The 19,309-nt window shown below is 39.7% G+C and overlaps 1 protein-coding gene and 1 long non-coding RNA gene across 24 annotated transcripts in view; one reads left to right on the forward strand and one right to left on the reverse strand.

The window, feature by feature from the left end:
- The window catches only part of MAGI1 (membrane associated guanylate kinase, WW and PDZ domain containing 1), a 612,719-nt gene that overhangs the window by 249,277 nt on the left and 344,133 nt on the right, over positions 1-19,309 (forward strand). The gene's annotated exons all lie outside the window — the stretch shown is intronic.
- On the reverse strand, positions 1,492-8,739 carry LOC309606979. The gene is made up of 2 exons (XR_014232178.1): positions 5,529-8,739; positions 1,492-5,207 (listed from the first exon to the last, which is right to left on the reverse strand). It is a non-coding gene; the product is annotated as an uncharacterized lncRNA (long non-coding RNA).

Here is a 19,309-nt window from a genome sequence, read left to right on the forward strand (position 1 = left end):
GCTGATCCTTCCCCCTACCCCTTTTTATATGGAAGATACTCTCTTTTAAACATGGAAAGTAGCAGTCAACTGATATACTCCAAATGGGTTTAGCCTCCAAGATAATGTTCAAATTAGTTGACTAGGAATGTGCCATTTGTTCATCTGTAACTTGGCATATTTGGTTTCAAATAATGAGAATAAAGAATTTGAAACCTAGTGGGGCTTCTCCAAAGTTTTACTTCTTTTAGCTGCCTGGAACTAACACTGCCTTTGGGGGGAAAACTTGTTTATGTAAAACTGTTGTCCTTAAGGTATTTCCTTTCACGATGGCCCTGCTAAAAAGGTAGACTCAACAGTAAAAAAAAGTACGTAATGAAATACAGCTAATAAAATGTTTGTTTTGGAAGCTTGTGAAATAACTTCCTTACTCTTGAAAAATGATGATGAGGCTAAAAATCTGAGGACTGAAAAACAAGCGAGTGAGCATCAAATGGGGTGAATATGTTTTCAGGTGCCCTGAATGTTAATGTCTTTAATAGGTGTTTTAAATAGTTAATTTTTTTTCATATCATCACTAATTAGCTCTTTATTTTTTTCCTTCTTGCAGCTGTCACTTGAATAGTGATAGAAATTAATTTTTAATGCGCCATTGTTTTTACATCAGATCCTGGCATATTTGCTTGATTTACCCTTTGTGGTAATGATCAAAATTCTGTCTCTCATTGATAAGTAGGAAATATAAGTTTTGCTTTTATGCTTTAAAATAGTTGGAAAAAATTACAGTTTTCTAGCAGGAGCCATCATGTGTTAGATTTCAAGTGAATAGAAAATGGGTTAGGAAGGAGAAGAAAGTTCTCTGTGAGGAACTTTTGAAAAACAGTGAGAAAGAGTTTGTGTGATTATAGCTAATGTTGGGGGTAGACTAATTTACTTGATCTGTTTGACATTGTGTCCATTGAAAAATTGCTTGCATCCATGTGGTCAGCTAACAAGATTGTAGCTGAAGACAGGTTAAGATAATCAGATATCAAGGGTGGGGAAGATGACTTAGTATGATTCTTTGCTAAAATGGGACTAGGCAGGCCAAAGACAGAATGAGGGCCAAGGCCAAGAAGAAGGCTTGGAGGAGCCCAACTAAAGTTTGGTCAAGCAGGGAGTCTTTGTTAACACACAGGGACACATCAAGGCCTTGTCCTCAACCAAAAATAGATGCCTTCATGATACCATCCCCTTAGTAGCTTGGCTGTCCTGGGTGCTTAAGAATCATACCTCTGGAATTGCAGTTGTACCTTTGCAGATCATTTCTCAGATTTTGTTGAGAGCAACCATTTTGGATTAATTACATAGTTCATTTTGACTTTAAGTTATGTTTATGTGATTGGTTACCGTTTGTAAAGCAGTTTCCTATACGTTATTTCTTTTTTGCCTCACAAGAAAACTAAGTAGGCATTTCCTCATCTTGGATACAAAAATTGGAGCTTAAAGAGATTAAGTGACTTGCCTGACCTCATTTTTTTTTTTTTTAATTAATTTATTTATTTTTGGCTGTGTTGGGTCTTCGTTTCTGTGCGAGGGCTTTCTCTAGTTGCGGCAAGTGGGGGCTAGTCTTCATCGCGGTGCGCGGGCCTCTCATTATCGTGGCCTCTCTTGTTGCGGAGCACAGGTTCCAGACGCGCAGGCTCAGTAGTTGTGGCTCACGGGCCCAGTTGCTCCGCGGCATGTGGGATCTTCCCAGACCAGGGCTCGAACCCGTGTCCCCTGCATTGGTAGGCAGATTCTCAACCACTGCGCCACCAGGGAAGCCCCCCTGACCTCATAATAAAGGACCGAACCTGAGTTCTGAATCCAGATCTTAGAGATACGTTTAAGTATCGTTAAAAAGCAGCTTTAAAGATAAATACCTTTAAAAATTTCTTCCATAAGGAATTCTGTATTTGTAAAAGACTGAATGAAATAGAAAAGGAAATTTTAAAAATTAGTTAGTGATCAAGTCTTTTTATTGTTATGTCTTCTTCTAAGCTGTAAAAATGTTACATGAACTTAACTGTAGAATTCTTCTGTATTTCAGTGAAGGAGAAAAATATATGTAGTATGCACATTCACATGCACACACATACCGTCCACATTTGAGTCAGTGATACTTACAAAGACCATTTTTCAGTGACATTTGGAAATTGTCTTTGTCATCGGTGTCTCTTTCCTAAGGCCACTATTAAATGACACAATTGTCATCTTGTCCTCTTGGTAAGAAGTACTGCTAGTGTCTAGGAAGTGTTTTTTAGAAAGCAGCTTATCGGAACCGTGTAGAACAGCGCCCTTTTCTCCGAAGGTCAGCGTGACGTCATAATCTGAGATTGAAAAGAGACATGAAAGTAGACAAAGAGAGACACTGTTTGCTCTTTGAAGCTGACCCTCCACACAGTGAAACCTCTCTGGCCTGACTCTCATGCTGCAAACATCTCTCATTTCTCTTTTTCTCTCTGTTACTATCCTGTTGCCCAGCAGGGGGCAGGACAGTTTGTTTCTTTCTTTGTGAGAAGCTGCCAGCTGAAGGATCCTTACTTGTACTTCAGAGACTCTCAGGGCTAAGGGTAGAAATGTAATTGACACTCTTCTCTTCTGAATGAGGAACTAGTTATACCATTTTAATCAGATATTTCATCCAAACAATTATAGCTTATACCCATCAGGCATTTGCTCTGTGCCAGGCATAGTAAATGTAAATGTACACAGTAAATGTATTTGCTGGGTCAGTCCTCTTAACAGATTTACATTATTTTTTATCCCCATTTTAAAGATGAAGAAAGTGAGGCTCTGAGAGGTTAAACAACTTGCCCACTGCATCTTTATTTTTTTTTAAACTAGCATTGAGTCATTTTGGGGGGAGGTATAGTTGATCTACAGTATTACATTTTCAGATGTACAATATAGTGATTCACAATTTTTAAAGTTATACTCCATTTATACTTATTATAAAACATTGGCTATATTCCCTCTGCTGTACAATATATCCTGGTAGCTTATTTATTTATTTTATACATAGTAGTTTCTACCTCTTAATCCTCTACCCCTGTCTTGTCCCTCCCTCCTTCCTCTCCCCACTGGTAACCACTAGTTTGTTGTCTGTATCTGTGACTCTTTTTCTTTTTTGTTATATTCACTATTTCGTTCTGACTGCATCTTATATAAAGGAAGGTTCAAGAGATTTTTACAAGCTGCGTCTTCTTTGGTAACTCATTTCAATATCCAAAGATACCTCCTGTTGTAAAATTCTTTCTTCAGCTCCAAAAATTCCAAGTATTACTTTATTTCTTGTGTTGATTGAGAACAGTTGAGTATGTAAAAGCCCTTCCTTCGAGGTCTACTTGCTTTCCCCTGGTGGCTTTCAAATTTCAGTGTTTGTAAAAGTCCTTAGGGGAGCTTGTGGAAATTTCACATTCCTGTGACCCAAGGATTCCAGTGAAATGGATCTGAATTGGGGCCCTGAAGTGTGCATTTTCCATAGATATCTCAAGTGAGAGACAGCTAGGCTGTCCTTTCGCCACATTTGGGGAAAGTCTAATCTACATAGCAAATTTTGAACTTAAGTCTGATTCTCAGAGTTGCTAATGACATTGAATAGGTTTCCCAACTGTGTATAAACCAGCATTTGTTAAATAAATCACAATTTAGAGGACCTGTGTTGTGAGTCTTTTATAAAATTTATGAGTTCATCCTCTTCATTCATTTCATTTGTTAATTTGATTGTTAATGCCAGATTTTGTCTTAGAGGGAGATGCGTCTCTACATGAGAAGCAATATTAAAGATCCCTTTCTTACCTCTCTGGTTATAAATCCCAGTTTCTCATCACTTTTATAAAATCCTATTTTCCCAACCCCTCTGTGACATGAGTACCTCCCTGATGAACTCCTTTTATCAATAGGCTCTCCAGATTTCTGTCCCCGTCTCCATCAGCATGCTTTGCAGAATTACAGGATGCTTGCTTTATGGTCCCCAACCATCATTTTACTGATTACCCACTCATCTTGTTCTCGTGTTTGCCTGCGGGCTTCAGCCTTCTGATTTTAATTTGTGGCGTTTATCTAAGCTTCAGCAACGACTGGACCCCATCCTGCTCTGCCTGCCCTTCACCAGAGCCTTGCCCTCCAGGAGGCTGGATTTTCCTCATTTGTGCTGCAGCCTTCCCGACCCGTCTTCCATTGCATCATTATTTTGACTTTAAATCCTCCCCCCAGGGTTATTAAGCAGGTGGAACGAGGATGCTCTGTCGGTATCACCTGGACCTTGCCTGCGGAGGCTCAAACAAAACATGTATTTTAAAATAACGATTCCAGAAAATAGCTGGAGGCCTGCCCTTTGTTTGCTTGGCCGGCATTTGATTCTGTAATATCAGCTCTTCCTGAATATAACTTTCAACCTCACTCACATAATAGATGATTAGCCCACAGCACAGTTTAACAGCTGATTTTGGTCACGTTTTACATAGAACAGAATCAGATTCATCTTTCTTTGTCCTGATGTTCAGTTATAAGGAGAGCTCCAATAATAGTCTTAACAACCGCTATCACTAATCACATTTATCAGGCACTTCCAGGCATTGGGTTTTCTTTAATCTTCATCACCACCTCTGCTAGGGTTTGCTGGCTGCCACTGACTGCCTTCCACTCTTGTGTGACCAAGTCTTAGACACCCATGAGCTCTTCCACTAGAGAGAACTGGCTATCTGTGCTGTGTTTCCTATCTTTAATTCTGTGCATCTTGTCACTCCCAGAGTCCCATCAATGCTATTCCAAAATATCTCAGAAGCGATCTTCTTCTCTCAAGCTGCTGCTGGCCGGCCTAGTTGAGGCTGCCATCACGACCACCGTCATCACTCCTCTGTCTTCTCCAGCCTCTGGTTTAGCCCCCTTTCTCAGGGCTGCTTTGAGATCCTGAGTTGCTTCTGCCTTTTTGCACATGTGTTCCCCCCAGTGTCAACACGGTTGTGCCTTTCATCCCTTATTCCTAGCCTGGCCAAATACTACTTGTCACCCAGGCGTCAGGTTTGACAACATCTCCTCCAGGAAGCATTTATCTTGTCGGACAGCTTTCTTCAGGGCCACGCCTTCGTTCTGGTGACCAGCTTCTCTCATCCTGGTTGCCTAACAGTCTGCTCACAGGTGTCTCTGTCCATCTCCCTCAGTAGCTTCAATTCTGCTTTTTCATAAGTCAGTGGCTCTCCAACCTTTTTTTTTTTTTTTTAAATTTATTTATTTATTTATTTATATGTATTTTTGGCTGTGTTGGGTCTTCGTTTCTGTGCGAGGGCTTTCCCTAGTTGGGGCGAGCGGGGGCCACTCCTCATCGCGGTGCGCAGGCCTCTTACCGTCGTGGCCTCCCTTGTTGCCGAGCACAAGCTCCAGACGCGCAGGCTCAGTAATTGTGGCTCACGGGCCTAGTTGCTCCGCGGCATGTGGGATCTTCCCAGACCAAGGCTCGAACCCGTGTCCCCTGCATTGGCAGGCAGATTCTCAACCACTGCGCCACCAGGGAAGCCCTCTCAAACCTTTTGATCTCAGCACTCTTTATCTCCCCCCCAGCTTTCTTGTTTAAAGTATAATTGATTTACAATATTAGTTTCAGGGGTACAACATAGTGATTCAAATGTTTATAGATTATACTCCATTTATCGGTATGATAAAATACTGGCTCCATTCCCTGTGCTGTACAATATGTCCTTGTTGCTTATCTTTTTTTTTTTTTTTTTTTTTTTTGGCTGCGTTGCATCTTCGTTACTGTGTGCGGGCTTTTCTCTAGTTGCGGCGAGCGGGGGCTACTCTTCGTTGCGGTGCGCGGGCTTCTCATTGCGGTGGCTTCTGTTGTTGTGGAGCATGGGCTGTAGGTGCGCGGGCTTCAGTAGTTGTGGCTCGCGGGCTCTAGCGTGCAGGCTCAATAGTTTTGGCGCATGGGCTTAGTAAGCTCAGTAGTTGCTCTGCGGCATGTGGGATCTTCCCGGACCAGGGATTGAACCCGTGTCTCCTGCATTGGCAGGCGGATTCTTAACCACTGCACCACCAGGGAAGTCCCAGTCCTTGTTGCTTATCTATTTTATGCATAATAGTTTCTACCTGTAAGTCCTCTACCCCTGTCTTGCCCATTCCCCCTTTCCTCTCCCCACTGGTAACCTCTAGTTTGTTTTCTGTATCTGTGAGTCTGTTTCTTTTTTGTTATATTCACTAGTTTGTTTTATTTTTAAGATTCTGCATGTAAGTGATAACATACAGTAATTGTCTTTCTGTGACTTACTTCACTGAGCATAATATCCTCTAGGTCCATCCACGTTGTTGCAAATGGTGAAATTTCATTTTTTTAATAGCTGAGTAATATTCTATAGAATGTGTGTACATGTGTGTATATGTGTGTGTGTAACATTTTCTTTATCTGTTCATCTGTTGATGAAAACTTAGGTTGTTTCCGTATCTTGGCTATTGTAAATAATGCTGCTGTGAACATTAGGGTTCACGTATATTTCCAAACTAGTGTTTTTGTTTTCTTTAGATATATACCCAGCAGTGGAATTACTGGATCATATGGTAGTTCTGTTTTTAGTTTTTTGAAGAACCTCCGTACTGTTCTCCATAGTGGCTGCACCAATTTCCATTCCCACCAACAGTGCCCAGGGGTTCCCTTTTCTCCACACCCTCTCCAGCATTTGTTATTTGTGGTCTTTTGATGATAGTCATTCTGATAGGTGTGAGCTGATATCTCTTTGTAGTTTTGATCTGCATTTCTCTGATGATTAATGGTGTTGAACATCTTTTCATATGCCTGTTGGCCATCTGTATGTCTTCTTTGGAAAAATGAATATTTAGGTCTTCTGTCCATTTTTTAATCAGGTTGTTTGTCTTTTTGATATTGAGTTGTATGAGCTGTTTATATATTTTGAATATTAACTCCTTATCGGTCATATCATTTGCAAATGTTTTCTCCCATTCCTTAGGTTGTCTTTTTGTTTTGCCTGTGAAGTCCTTTGCTGTGCCAAAGCTTTTAAGTTTAATTAGGTCCCATTTGTTTATTTTCATTTTTGTTTCCTTTGCTTTAGGAGACAGATTTTTTTAAAAATTGCTACAATTTATGTCAAAGAGTGTTTGTTCTGCCTATGTTTTTCTTCTAGGAGTTTTATGACTTCCAGTATTACATTTAGGTCTTTTATCCATTTTGAGTTTATTTTTGTATATGGTGTAAGTCTCTCTCTTTTCAGTAGACTTCAGTTTTTAAGAGCAGCTTTGGGTTTACAGAAAAATTGCACAGAAAATATATAGAGTTCCCAATATCCTTTTCCCCTTCACCCATAGTTTCTCTTATTAATAACCTCATGTGTTGTATATTTTTGTTACCATTGATGAACCAATATCAATATATTATTTAATTGAAGTCCATAGTTTACTCCTTTCAACTCATAAATATATTTGCGAATGCAAAAATGCCTTGTTTCTTATGTAGTCACCTTTATAGAAGTTGAAACTGAGAAATTAAAAAAATGTAACATTCCTTTATATTTTTGCCAATCTCTTCCTGGTCTGATTTAATAGAAGACAGTTGGTGTCTCATAATTGCTTCTGCCTTCATTGTGTTGTGATGCCACTAGTCACATAGCCTCTGGAAAACACTGCTGTACACTTGTGAAAAAAGTGAGTGTAAAGGGCATAAACGTTAGTATTATTAGGAAATGGGTTTGAGCTTATAGATCCTCTGAAGGGATCTTAGGAATTCTCATGGGTCCCCTGATCACACTTTGAGAACCACTTGCATCCACCTAAATGATGCTTCCTTTAAGTCCTGTTAATTCTTTAGGTCTTAGTTTAGACGTGTGTCATCAAAGAGGCCTTCTCTCACCTCATACTGCATCTCTGTGTTCTACCATTCCATCACACACACTTATATTAGAACATCTGTATTTGCTACTAGACTATAAGGTCCCTGAGGGCAGGGACTGGGGCTTTTGTTCACTGTTGTGTATTCCTAACACACATGTTCTGATTATACTTACTGCACCAATGATTGACTAGGCAGAAGAAGTAAGAGCGAATACAGTTATTTTTTAGGAATTTACTAGTAAAGAGGGAAGAGGCTTGAACATCATTTATTTCTCCATTAGCATCTAAAGTCCTTGATCGCTGGTATCATGCTTTTTCTCTGTGGATCATCAGTGGACATAGTTTGTGTTCAATAAATGTTGTGCTGAGTGAATGGATGGATATTCAACTAGTGAATGCGTGAATTCAGGGGTTAGATGGGATTTCGAGTGCGAGTGGAGGGTTCATTTGATGATGTGATTATCGTGTCCTGGAAATGACTAATTGCCCTGTTAATACTTGCTGCCAACTCTGAGTTATGTTTGATGCAGTGGTTTCATATATTTGTGTTAGGAACACTTATCAAATATACCTCGTAGATGGGAATGTTTCCATCAAAACAATCTTGAATTTGTGGGAACAATGTGCTTTAAATTAAGATTTCAATATCCCCTTGTCATTGCCAGCCTTCCATGAGAAGAAAAATAATCGATTAAACATGTGGCTTAAACGACTAAGAAAGACATACAGTTAGTTATACCAATTGAATTTTAATATGTGTTATGTGTTCATGTTTTTCAGGTAAGGAATTATATTTCGTTCTGCCTGGTTTCCTAAGGAACCTGACAGATGCCGTCTTCTTGTGTTCGTTTGTAACCTGCCAAATCATGCGAAATACACTCGCCTACAAAAGTAGGGCTTCAGTTGTAAGTAATAAGCTCTGTGCTTTTGTCAGTGGAGTGGGTCTGGACGTAAGGGCTCTGCAGGGTACTCTGGCTTGCATCTGCTCTCCGTTAGGCTGGTTACTGACCACTGCTCCCCACATCGTTGTGGAGACTGTCTCCCCTCTGCCCCGCGCCTGCTATATTCTTCCTGCTTGGGGTGACTTCCCTTTTCTCTTCTGCTTCACTGTTTATCACTCATTATTAAACCACGAAGCCTGATGATTTCCTGTATATAACATTTCCACTGAAAAAAAAATTCAAATATACAAAGATAAATTTTTAAAACATATCAGTTGAAGAGGAAGCTTGAAACCGTTATGCTAATTGAAATAAGCTAATTGTCCCCAGACACAAAGGGACCAGTATTAGATGATCCACTTAAATGAATTCTTTAGAATTTATAGAGACAGAAACTGGACTCGAGGTTACCAGGGGTGGGAGGAGGCGATTGGAATTATTGCTTAATAATTACAGAATTTTTGTTTGAGGTGATGACTAAGTTTTTTTCCCCCAGTCTTACTGAGATACGATTGAAAAAGTTTCGGAAATAGATAGTAGTGATGGTTGCACAACATTTTGGGTATAATTAATGCCACTCAATTATATACTTAAAAATAGCTAATTTAATGGTTTTTTTACACACACACACACACACACACGTTTTTATCACAATTTTTAAGACGTTAAAAAATAAATCAGCCATAGTCCTACCCCTCAGAGATTTCACTGTTAATACTTGGGCACATTTTTCTTACTTTCTATATTGTTAACATGTTTCCTGATAGTCTTTCTTATTACTGAAGTTAAACTCCTGTAGTACAGTAAATTCTACATCTACTTCCTTTGATTTAATGTTCTTTCATAAGTATTTTTTCCGTACCTTTGGAGCCTTTGCATCCATACTATCAACTACATAAGATTTTGTCCTAATCAGTCACATTCATTCAAGACCGAGTGCCATTCATCCCATTCCTGGTTGCGCTGACTCGTCCGTTTCATTCATTCAGCTTGTAGTTCTTGAGCACTCACTGTATGCCAGTCATTCTTCTGGGCCCTCTGAGCCCAGAGGGTTTGACCAGTCAAGTTTGACCGGCAGAGTCCCATCATCTGACCCATGCAAACTAGTTCTGTGGGGTGTATTTTGGGAGACACTGGGCTGGACGGTCTATGATTCTATCCCCTTCCTCTGGTCTGAAATTCTCTGATGCAGGTTGTTTAATTCTGACACTTAGTTAAGTGCAGGTAACCTGCCCATGAACAAACTATTGTAAGCGTTTTCCAAAGTTTGCTCTCCTGGGACTTCCCTGGCTGTCCCGTGGTTAGGACTCGGAGCTCTCATTGCCAAGGGCTAGGGTTCAGTCCCTGGTCAGGGAACTAAAATCTCACAAGCTGCGCATTGTGGCCAACAAACAAACAGACAGACAGACAAAACAAAGTTAGCTCTCCTTCTTTTCTCTGTCAGTGGATAGATACTCAAGATGCTTTTGACCTCTCCTCAAAACTGATTTGTAATATAATGAACAATTTGAAAGAGTTGTTAAAAAAAAAAACCCCACAAAACTCAAGTGCATCCCCTTACTAGAATTCTAATGAAGGAGGGTGAAGTCTCATTTTTTAAGAAGTAGAAGGACAAAGCTTGCACACAATAGTGGAGTCTTGGTGAATATGTATCTTTCCTACGTGTAAATGAATTCTCCCCAGAGTTTCTTTTCTTCTACTAAAATGTATCCCACTCAAGATTAGAGAACCAACAGAAGAAAATGAAAATTTTCTTCCCCTAGGGACAGGGGAAAAATACTCATTTTTCACAAAAGTCTTAATGAAAGTAGTGGAAATGTTTTTTAGCGTTTTAAAATACTGGCAGAAACTAGGTTTGCTTCAGAAACATTTTTCTTGGTTGACTTAGAAGTGGGATGGTGGAATATAAACAACTGGATGGACAAGCTCTTCGGGATCTTCTTGACTGTTTCCTCATTGTGTATAATGGTACCAGGCACATAGTAGGAACTTGATATACAGTTGAATGAATGAATGGATTTTGAGAGGGTGGAACTTCTTTACACTAGGCTATGAATATTATCACCACGGGAACAAAGATATTTATTTTAACACGTGATCTCAGGAAAATGAGAGCATGTTCATGACTCCTGTTTGTATTCTTATAAGTATCTAGCATTCGGACTCTGTGCAGATACCTTTGTAGATAGAAAGCAGATAGGATTCTTTTTCCCAGAGATCGACGACAAGATAAGGCTTATTTCACCCTACCTTCTATTTACCCCCTTCAAAAGCTAAATTTCGCATCTGTTTTCAGGCTTGTTTGTGGGCAGATGTTTCTGAGTTTGTTTACAAACATTTCCAGGACATATTGTCGATCAGCAGGTTTCCTCAATTAACAGCAGCTTCTTAAGTCTGTTTTCTGTATTGATTGTGTGACAAATGCTATAGGGTTTTGTAGATGCAGGGACAGAGAAGTTTACCGACTCAGCAGAATCCAGGTGAAGTCTGATAAGGAATCTAGACTATTTGTGTAGAATGGAATTCATTAAAAGGGTGAGAACACAGGAGGCAGTTTGGATGCAGGTCTTCGCTTGAATAAGGACATGGCCCCCTGCTGTGCACTTATCCTGCCAGGTCCCAGGCATTGCACACACACATTCACTCACATGTGGTATTTTATGTCATCCTCTGAAGAGTTCTGGAAAAAAGACTGAACTTTCATTTCATGGATGAGGACAAAGTGGCTCAGAGACCATAGAATTTGCCAACGTTTGGACAAATTCCTGGTGCAGCCCCACATCACATTCTGATGCGTCAGGGTTCAAAGCCCTTATTTGCTCTCTATAGAAAAGGAATTATTGAATGAGAAACGTGTTCTGGGGTGTGTTGGATTTTTGTAAAAGGAAAAAAAAATGCATGCATTGTCTCAAAACATGAGCATAGGGATTCTGAGAATCATCTCTTAAAATTAAATGAGATTATGTAAAATGTTTGACCTGGTCCCTGATGCCCCATAAGTCATGCCTGTTGTTGCTCTTGTTTTTGTTATTGACACATAACAACAGAAGCCTTTGTAGATCAGCCTCTGTTGTTCTTGTACTTGATACGGTGGGTGTGGCTTTGAGAATTACAGGGGTTGGAGTCAGGCTCTCCAGGTTCAGATCTCAGCATCTTAATTTACTGGGTGGGTAACCTGTCGGCCAGCTCATTAAGCTCTCTAAGCATTGCTGTCTGTCCCTGTACAGTGGGATGGTAATTGCACTAACCTCCTAGGATTCAGGCGAGGATTAAATATTAGGGTCATGTACGAAATGTACCTTGTGCAATGCCTGGCACTCAGAAAATATTATTAGTGTTATTATCAGTCATTAGTGTCGTTGTCAGTTCGTGATCATAAAAACATAAAAGGCACCCCCAGTGGAAGGTGATCCATGTTGTGTCCTGGCAGAAATGTGAATATGGGTTGCTGGTTTGGTGTGTGTGTGTATACACAGAGGTACGTGTGTGTACACACAGAGGTACGTGTGTGTACTGAGTATACCTTCCTATCAGAGGCTTTGGTTAAACTAGCACAAGAAAACCATTATAAGTCTTCTTGGAGGCCATGGAGAGGATCATTGCTCTTTTCATTGTCAACCCGCGATTTAAACACTTTGGGACCGTAGTGAGAAGATGTGGCCTGAAGCCATTGGCACAAAGTGGAAAAGAAAACTGGAGAACTTTTGAAAGCACTCTTGTTTACCCTGAGTCTTTCTTTTTAAGTTAGAAAATTGTAAAGGAATACAGAATCTAATATTAGGAGGCCTAATGAGGATGGTTTCATAGGCTAATGGTATGCGTGGGTGGGTATGTGTTTTCAGTAATCCCTGAAGTGAAACTTTAGACCCCCCCATCATCCCCTTCTGACCCATTTACCACAGGAAGCTGGAGTGATGCTGATGAAGTGGAATCTGATGACCTCACTTCCTTGTTTGAAAACCTGTCCATTGGTTCTAATTTGACATGACTTACCTGGGCCTTTGTGACCTCGCCCTGGCTACCTACTCACTGAAAGCCTTTATTTCCTGCTTTCAGCAGGGTTGGAAGGGCTGGCAGTGGGTGGGGGCAGTTGGTTGTGAGTGAGGAGTGGCTGAATCCCTTAATACCAGGCTTTCAGGCCCCACAGCTCATTGATGTCACTCACCTGGTGCGGTAGACATTTGCCACCTGTGAAGGAAGGCACCCCTGGTGTCTGTAGGACAGGGATTTAGCTCCCTCTTGCTAGGTCCCCATAATACTCTCTGCTTATCTCTATTGGAACACTTGGAGCAATATTATACCATTGTCTTGTGCCCCATAGGATTCTTAGTGACTACCATATTGTTGAGTTCTAATTCAAGGCATATTTGGTGAATGAATAAATTAGTTCCAAAGAGTGACTTGTCCCTTACCTGAAGAAGTTGCTTTTATCATTAATTTTGAAGCCGACCTGTCTTTCTGTCTAGCTATTTGCCCGGGCAGCCAGCCATCCACTCATCCACCCATCCATCCATTTAAAAAGGCTTGAAGTAGACAATATTAACAATCAGTTCTGGCAGGTAGGAATATAGGTCTTTGTAATATTTGGTGAATGATGTTGTCTTTGAAATTAATAGTATTCTGTTAAATGGGAGCTCTGTTCTTGGCCCCTGGAGCTTTATTCATCTAGAAATAACCACTGGCAAATCCCAAATAGGTGTGTCTGCTGCTGTTTCTTGAAACTTTTCTTATGGGTTTGAGATCCAGTGACAGAGTGAAAGTCCTTTTGTAGCGAGACCCGTAGAAAACCACAGGAGAGTCGAATGATGGGAACAGAGAATGAGGGGTGGATAACCAACCGTTTCCTCTCTGAATTCACTTTAACAAATATCTGTGTTATTCCTGAAAAGTCTGCGTCTAGGAGTTTTAGTTGTTGGAGCATCTTAGGTAAGATAATGTGGCTTTGGAGGTAGAGTCTTTGGGTTTGGGCTGCAGCTCAGGTTGACTCACTGGTGGGGTGACCCTGACCAGGCTGTCTATCTCCACGGGTGTCCATGAACTCTGACTATGGGGATAAACACGGCAGCCTCACAAGGACTTCCTCAGGATTTATTGACACGGTGCCTGTAACGTGATTGGCGTGGTGCCTGACATGGTCTATATAAATTTAATGGATGGTGGCAGTTATTCTTAAACTGTTTGTATTGAAATGTCTAATTTCTTTAGTTTTAAATGAGAATTAGCGGAGGAGAGATCTTTAATTGTGGAGCTCCTTGGTCACCACATGTTGCCTTTCTTTTGGTCTTCAGTAGGCTGTTGATAATAATCACTATTGATTTGCTGCTCTGGGGCCTGGGGGTTGTATTTTTACACCAGCTTAGAGAGTTGCCGCTGATTCGGAATGATCCATAGCAAGAGCTATGCATAATGAATTCAGTGCTGTCTGAGCATGAGTAGAGTCTTCAGGTTGCACTTGACCCTTTGACAACATGACTGATTATTCTGATTTATAATCTCCACATGATGCAGCAAGTCTACGGAATCCCACCGATTCCACTCAGTGGCCCCTGGGTTCCTGTCTTACATAACCTTAGGTGTCACTTCCAACGTTTATATTTTCTATTGACCTCCTGTTTTTAAAAAAGTATACTTAAAGAAATGGGCCTTACCCACTTTTAAAACGAGAGACCAAAACAATACATGAATTCTGCTTTCGTTTGCCTATTATTAGAACACTTGCAGACAGCAATCAATACAGTGAAATTGTAAACGAAGCAGTCTGCATGGCTCTCATACATTCATTTTCAAGGGAAAAATTAAATGCTAGAGATGTAACACAATTCTAATAGGGATCTGAAGAAATCTTTGGAGATTAAATTACATCCATTTTCTTTAAATGGATGTCATCCATCCATTTCTTTAAATTTAACTTTGTATCTCCTTCAGGAATAATTTATTTTTAAATGATTGAGAAAAATTTGGCTAGCTTTTTAAGTAACTTAATCGTATGTACAGGATCATGCATTCTTTAATATAGAGAGAGAAACTCTCATGTGAATTATTATACAGTGGTTAGTAGGATAATTTTAGGGTTTGTTCTCTCGCTCACTCTCTCTTTTTCACTTGCTCAGTCTGTCTCTTTTTTCCAGAGCTGTTAATCCAGGTATGATACTGGATTTAGGCCCCCTGGGAATTTCTGGTAAATACATAAATATATTTGGAGAGATTGGGTCTTTTTATTAAATTTTAGCAACTCTGCTTCCTTCAGGAATCTTCAAAGGTCATATATTCGAGTTGGGAACAGTCACCAAGGAGATTTCAGTGCTGCTTGCTGAAATAGAGAGTTGACTAATGATAGTAAAGGTTATATAGATAAGACAGTGCATTTAACCTGCAAATGAAAACGAGTTGGCATCTCGCCAACTCATCCTCATTTGCTAAATCTCTTCTCCATGCCTTGATCTGTCAGCTCTGGGAAAAATGGACTTGGAGTCTGCACTCATTTTTGAAAGGATAAATGGAAGTGAGGAAGGGCCATTATGCCGATAGGTAGACTAGATCGAAGTTTAAATCAGACCCAAGATGTGGAAAAGTAACAGTAGGGGTTAAGACTGGAACTTCTATGTTTTAGCAGACCTGCATTGCCCTTCCCTGGGAGAGGATTCCTAACAACAATGGTGACATGGCCTCCTGCAAATGTTAAGGCTGTTCCTCCACTTCCTTCTTGGGTGTATCCATCTGACTCTCTGTCCTCCGAGCTTTTGGACTGAGCCAGCAGGGGAAGAAATAGTCCAGACTATGGGAGTGATTTATTTATGCTTTAATCTGCCATATAAAGCTACTTTGTTTCAAAATTAAGATGAAACACCCAAGGAAGATTTAAGCAGTCTTCCAATTACCACATCTGCTACATCTGTCTCTATTAACCAGATGGTTTTTTGATAGAATGAATCTCATTGTAGGAGAGATGGATGAGTTTTTCCTTGTCTGGTTTGTCTCTTGGCGTGCAGTTGCCATCGACAGATGATCTTACAGCAGAGATGCCTGCTCTGGTGGGCGAAATCCAATCTGTTGTGATTTCCTTCCCTCAGTATAGTGTTTTGTGGTAATTTAAACGTCAAAATTATGGAGATTTTATATACATTTTGGGGGGCTTTTCTTTAAAAAAAATTAGGTGCTTTTGCAACCCTGAGCCCACATAATCCACAAGATCTGAGTGGATCGTTACCCCTTTAAGGGGCATGAGTGCTCCAGTTTGTCACAGCCCTCACCATTCCCTAATGTTCTATACTCAGCTTATTTCTCTCATTTGAGTTTCTAATCAATGTATTCAAGAATCACTGAGTCACCATAAAAAAGAATGAAGTAATGCCATTTGCAGCAGCATGGATGGACCTAGAGATGATCATACTAAGGAAGCCAGACAGAGAATGACAAATATCATATGATATCGCTTATATGTGGAATCTAAAAAAATGATAGAAATGAACTTATTTACAAAACAGAAATAGACCCACAGACATAGAAAACAAACTTATGGTTACCAGAGGGGAAAAAGGGGGGAGAATAAATTAGGAGGTGGGGATTAACACATACAAACTACTGTATATAAAATAGATAACCAACAAGGACTTACTTTATAGCATAGGGGACTATACTCAATATTTTATACTAACCTAAAGGGAAAAGAATCTGAAAAAGAAAAAAAAATATATATATACACACACACACACACACACACACACACACACACACACACACACGTATGTATATATATGTATAACTGAATCACTGTGCTGTATACCTGAAACTAACATGATACTGTAAATCAACTGTACTTCAATAAAATGAAATTAAATTTAAATAAAGAATCACTGAGTCACAGTTTTTTAGAACTTAGAGACACTTCTTATAGAGCCTGTACAGTCTAGCACCTTCATTTAGTGGATGTGTAAACTCCAGGAAGTGGATCAGACCTGGGGGGATGGGGTAATGGATTAATTATGCTTAAACGTGATATACAGTCTGTGGCAAGATTTTTGCATGATTTCCTCATGGTAGTCAAAATGGAAAAACCTAAGTCTCAGAAGAGTTTTGAATGTTATACTGAAGAAATCCTCGTTTTAAATCAATTTCACATTCTTGTTTTTAAGTCATCAGAAATAAAATGAATAATAGTTGTGTGATGGATGATATGAAAGCTTTAGCAGTCTGGTCTTCTTTTCCTGCTGTAATATTGAGCTCCTTTAGAAGGCAGTCGAGAGCAACTTAGAGTTTGGGGCAGGGATACTGGTTTGGAATAATTCAGAAACCTTTTCTTCTCTCTTTCTTTCTTGCATGGCAAATTCTGGGAATGCAGAGAGTTCCTGGAGATGTGAGAAGAGGGATGAAAATTAGATTCTCTGCTAGGTGTTGTTTAGTAGCCTCCCTAGGAATCAATCAAGTAAGAAGTGTGTATGTACAAAGTATTTGCAAGTTTTTGTGTCTTTTAAATCAGAGTGGCCAAATACCGCCTGCGTGTGTGTTTTGTTTGACTGGTGAGTGCCACAGAACTGGACTGTAATTCTAGCATACAGACAGTGAAAAGAAAGGCAGGAGCTTTTCATCTCTATATTCTGTTGTCTCAGATTTCTGGGCTTCATCTTTACGCCAAGATTGAATTCCTTTCATTCCTGAACAGGTTGGCAAGAGATATTTTGCTTAATTGATTTACATGGTTATTTTCTACTAGGAAGCAAAGTAATTTAAATGGGAAAAATTTCCACAACTTATAATAGAATTGTTTAATTGTGACATTTTATTATCATCTGAATATGATATCTGAACCCCAGATAATCACTGATAACACTATTATATTTGGCCGTTTCTAAAATTTGAAGACTCATTCTGCCCTGTGCTTATAAACTTAGCAAGAATAGAGATTACACCTTACGTTCCAATTTTGGCGACTATCAACATTCAATGTTCATCTTAGTCCTTGATTCCTGGGGATAAATATGCACAGTTAGCTTATTGGCTGAGTTTTAAGAAGTACCATTTACTATTTAAAGCACTAAAAATTGCTAATTTATGCATGATAATGTAAATTTCTTTATATGCTGCTAGAATTCAGTTTTAGCCAGACTGCAGCCAAATTTTAAGATTGGCTGTGTGATGGTGTTTTTAGCTATAACATGGAAATTACTTGTATGTGTGTCTGACTTGGCAAACAAACTTCCTTATATTTCCTTTGGAGCTCTAACATTCTGAGGACAGATTTCCTCCAAGCGTATTTAGAAGTTTCACCTTTTCTTTATATGCTACTTGTTATATCACTGGGGTATGTGTTGTACATTTAAAATGGACATTTAAATCACCTTCCAGGGAAAGTGGATGAAGTACCTGTTGTAGTTTGGTTACCCTTTGAGTTATCCAATCACTGCATTTGGGGGCGGGAAGTTATTTCCAGAGGTGATTTGATTTCATCCTGCTTCTTTGCAGAGGATATGGTAAAACTTGGTATGGAGATGACCATCTCTCTTATTAAGAACAAACCCCAGAAAATCCAGGGAGGAGAGTTAGATAATAACTCATCCTCTTTTATAGCTCTGACCCATTTCAGCTTCCTACAATATTCAGGTTTTACAGGAAACAGAAGACATACTGTTGTTTTTCTTCTTTAATGACCATGTGTTTATGGGGTTTTTCATACGTCCTTCCAGTCTATGAAACACTTGTGGCATAAACAACTGTCATTGCCTACCCAGCACCTATCTCCCCCTTGTTCCTGCTAAGAGAACCCCAATTTTGTGTTTAGTCAGCACCATTACTTGGTCTCAGGCAAAGAAGGCGTGACCCAGTCATCCTTGATGAATCATGATTGGTCTAAGCCAGTCTGGTCATCCCATTCTGCTTCAACAGTGATTGGTGTAGAATTGTGCATGTGACTTAACTCTGGCCAACAAGGCTTAAGGGGAAATGGGAGAGATTTCCTCCCTGAATAAAAATGACAGACACCCATGAAGATAAATCCTTTTGCCTCTGTCTCTCTTGCTTCCTGCTTTCAATGAGGATATGTTGCTTGGAAATGTAGCAGCCATCTTGTAACAATGAGGTGACAGGCTTGAAGAAGAAAATTCACATGCTGAGGATGGTAAAATAAGAGAGAGCTGTGTCCTTGTCAGCATTGTTGAATAGCTGAATCACCCCCAGGGACCACCTCCCTCCAGATTTCTAGGCGAAAAATAAACTACTAATTATTGAAGCCACTGTTATTTAAGGATTCTCTTATTTGCAGCCAAAAGCATTCCTAACTGATATACCACCTAAAAGGCAACTTATGCAATGGAGATGTTCACCATTCAACTAGATGAAAAGACAGCAGTATATTTTGTCTCAATCTGCTTTTCTGTAAATATTATTTTCTTTTGGCCTGGAATGAAAGACAGATGTTGAGAAATGTAATTAGATTCTTGGTATATGTGGCCAAGTTTTAATTTTTAATGAACATGAGGTCCCAAAGTGTTTGGCAACAGAAAGAAAATAATCCAGCATTTCTTATTTAATTAAAT

This window comes from Balaenoptera borealis (genome assembly GCF_965194805.1).
Source record: "Balaenoptera borealis genome assembly, chromosome: 12".
NCBI classification, from domain to species: Eukaryota; Metazoa; Chordata; class Mammalia; order Artiodactyla; family Balaenopteridae; genus Balaenoptera; species Balaenoptera borealis.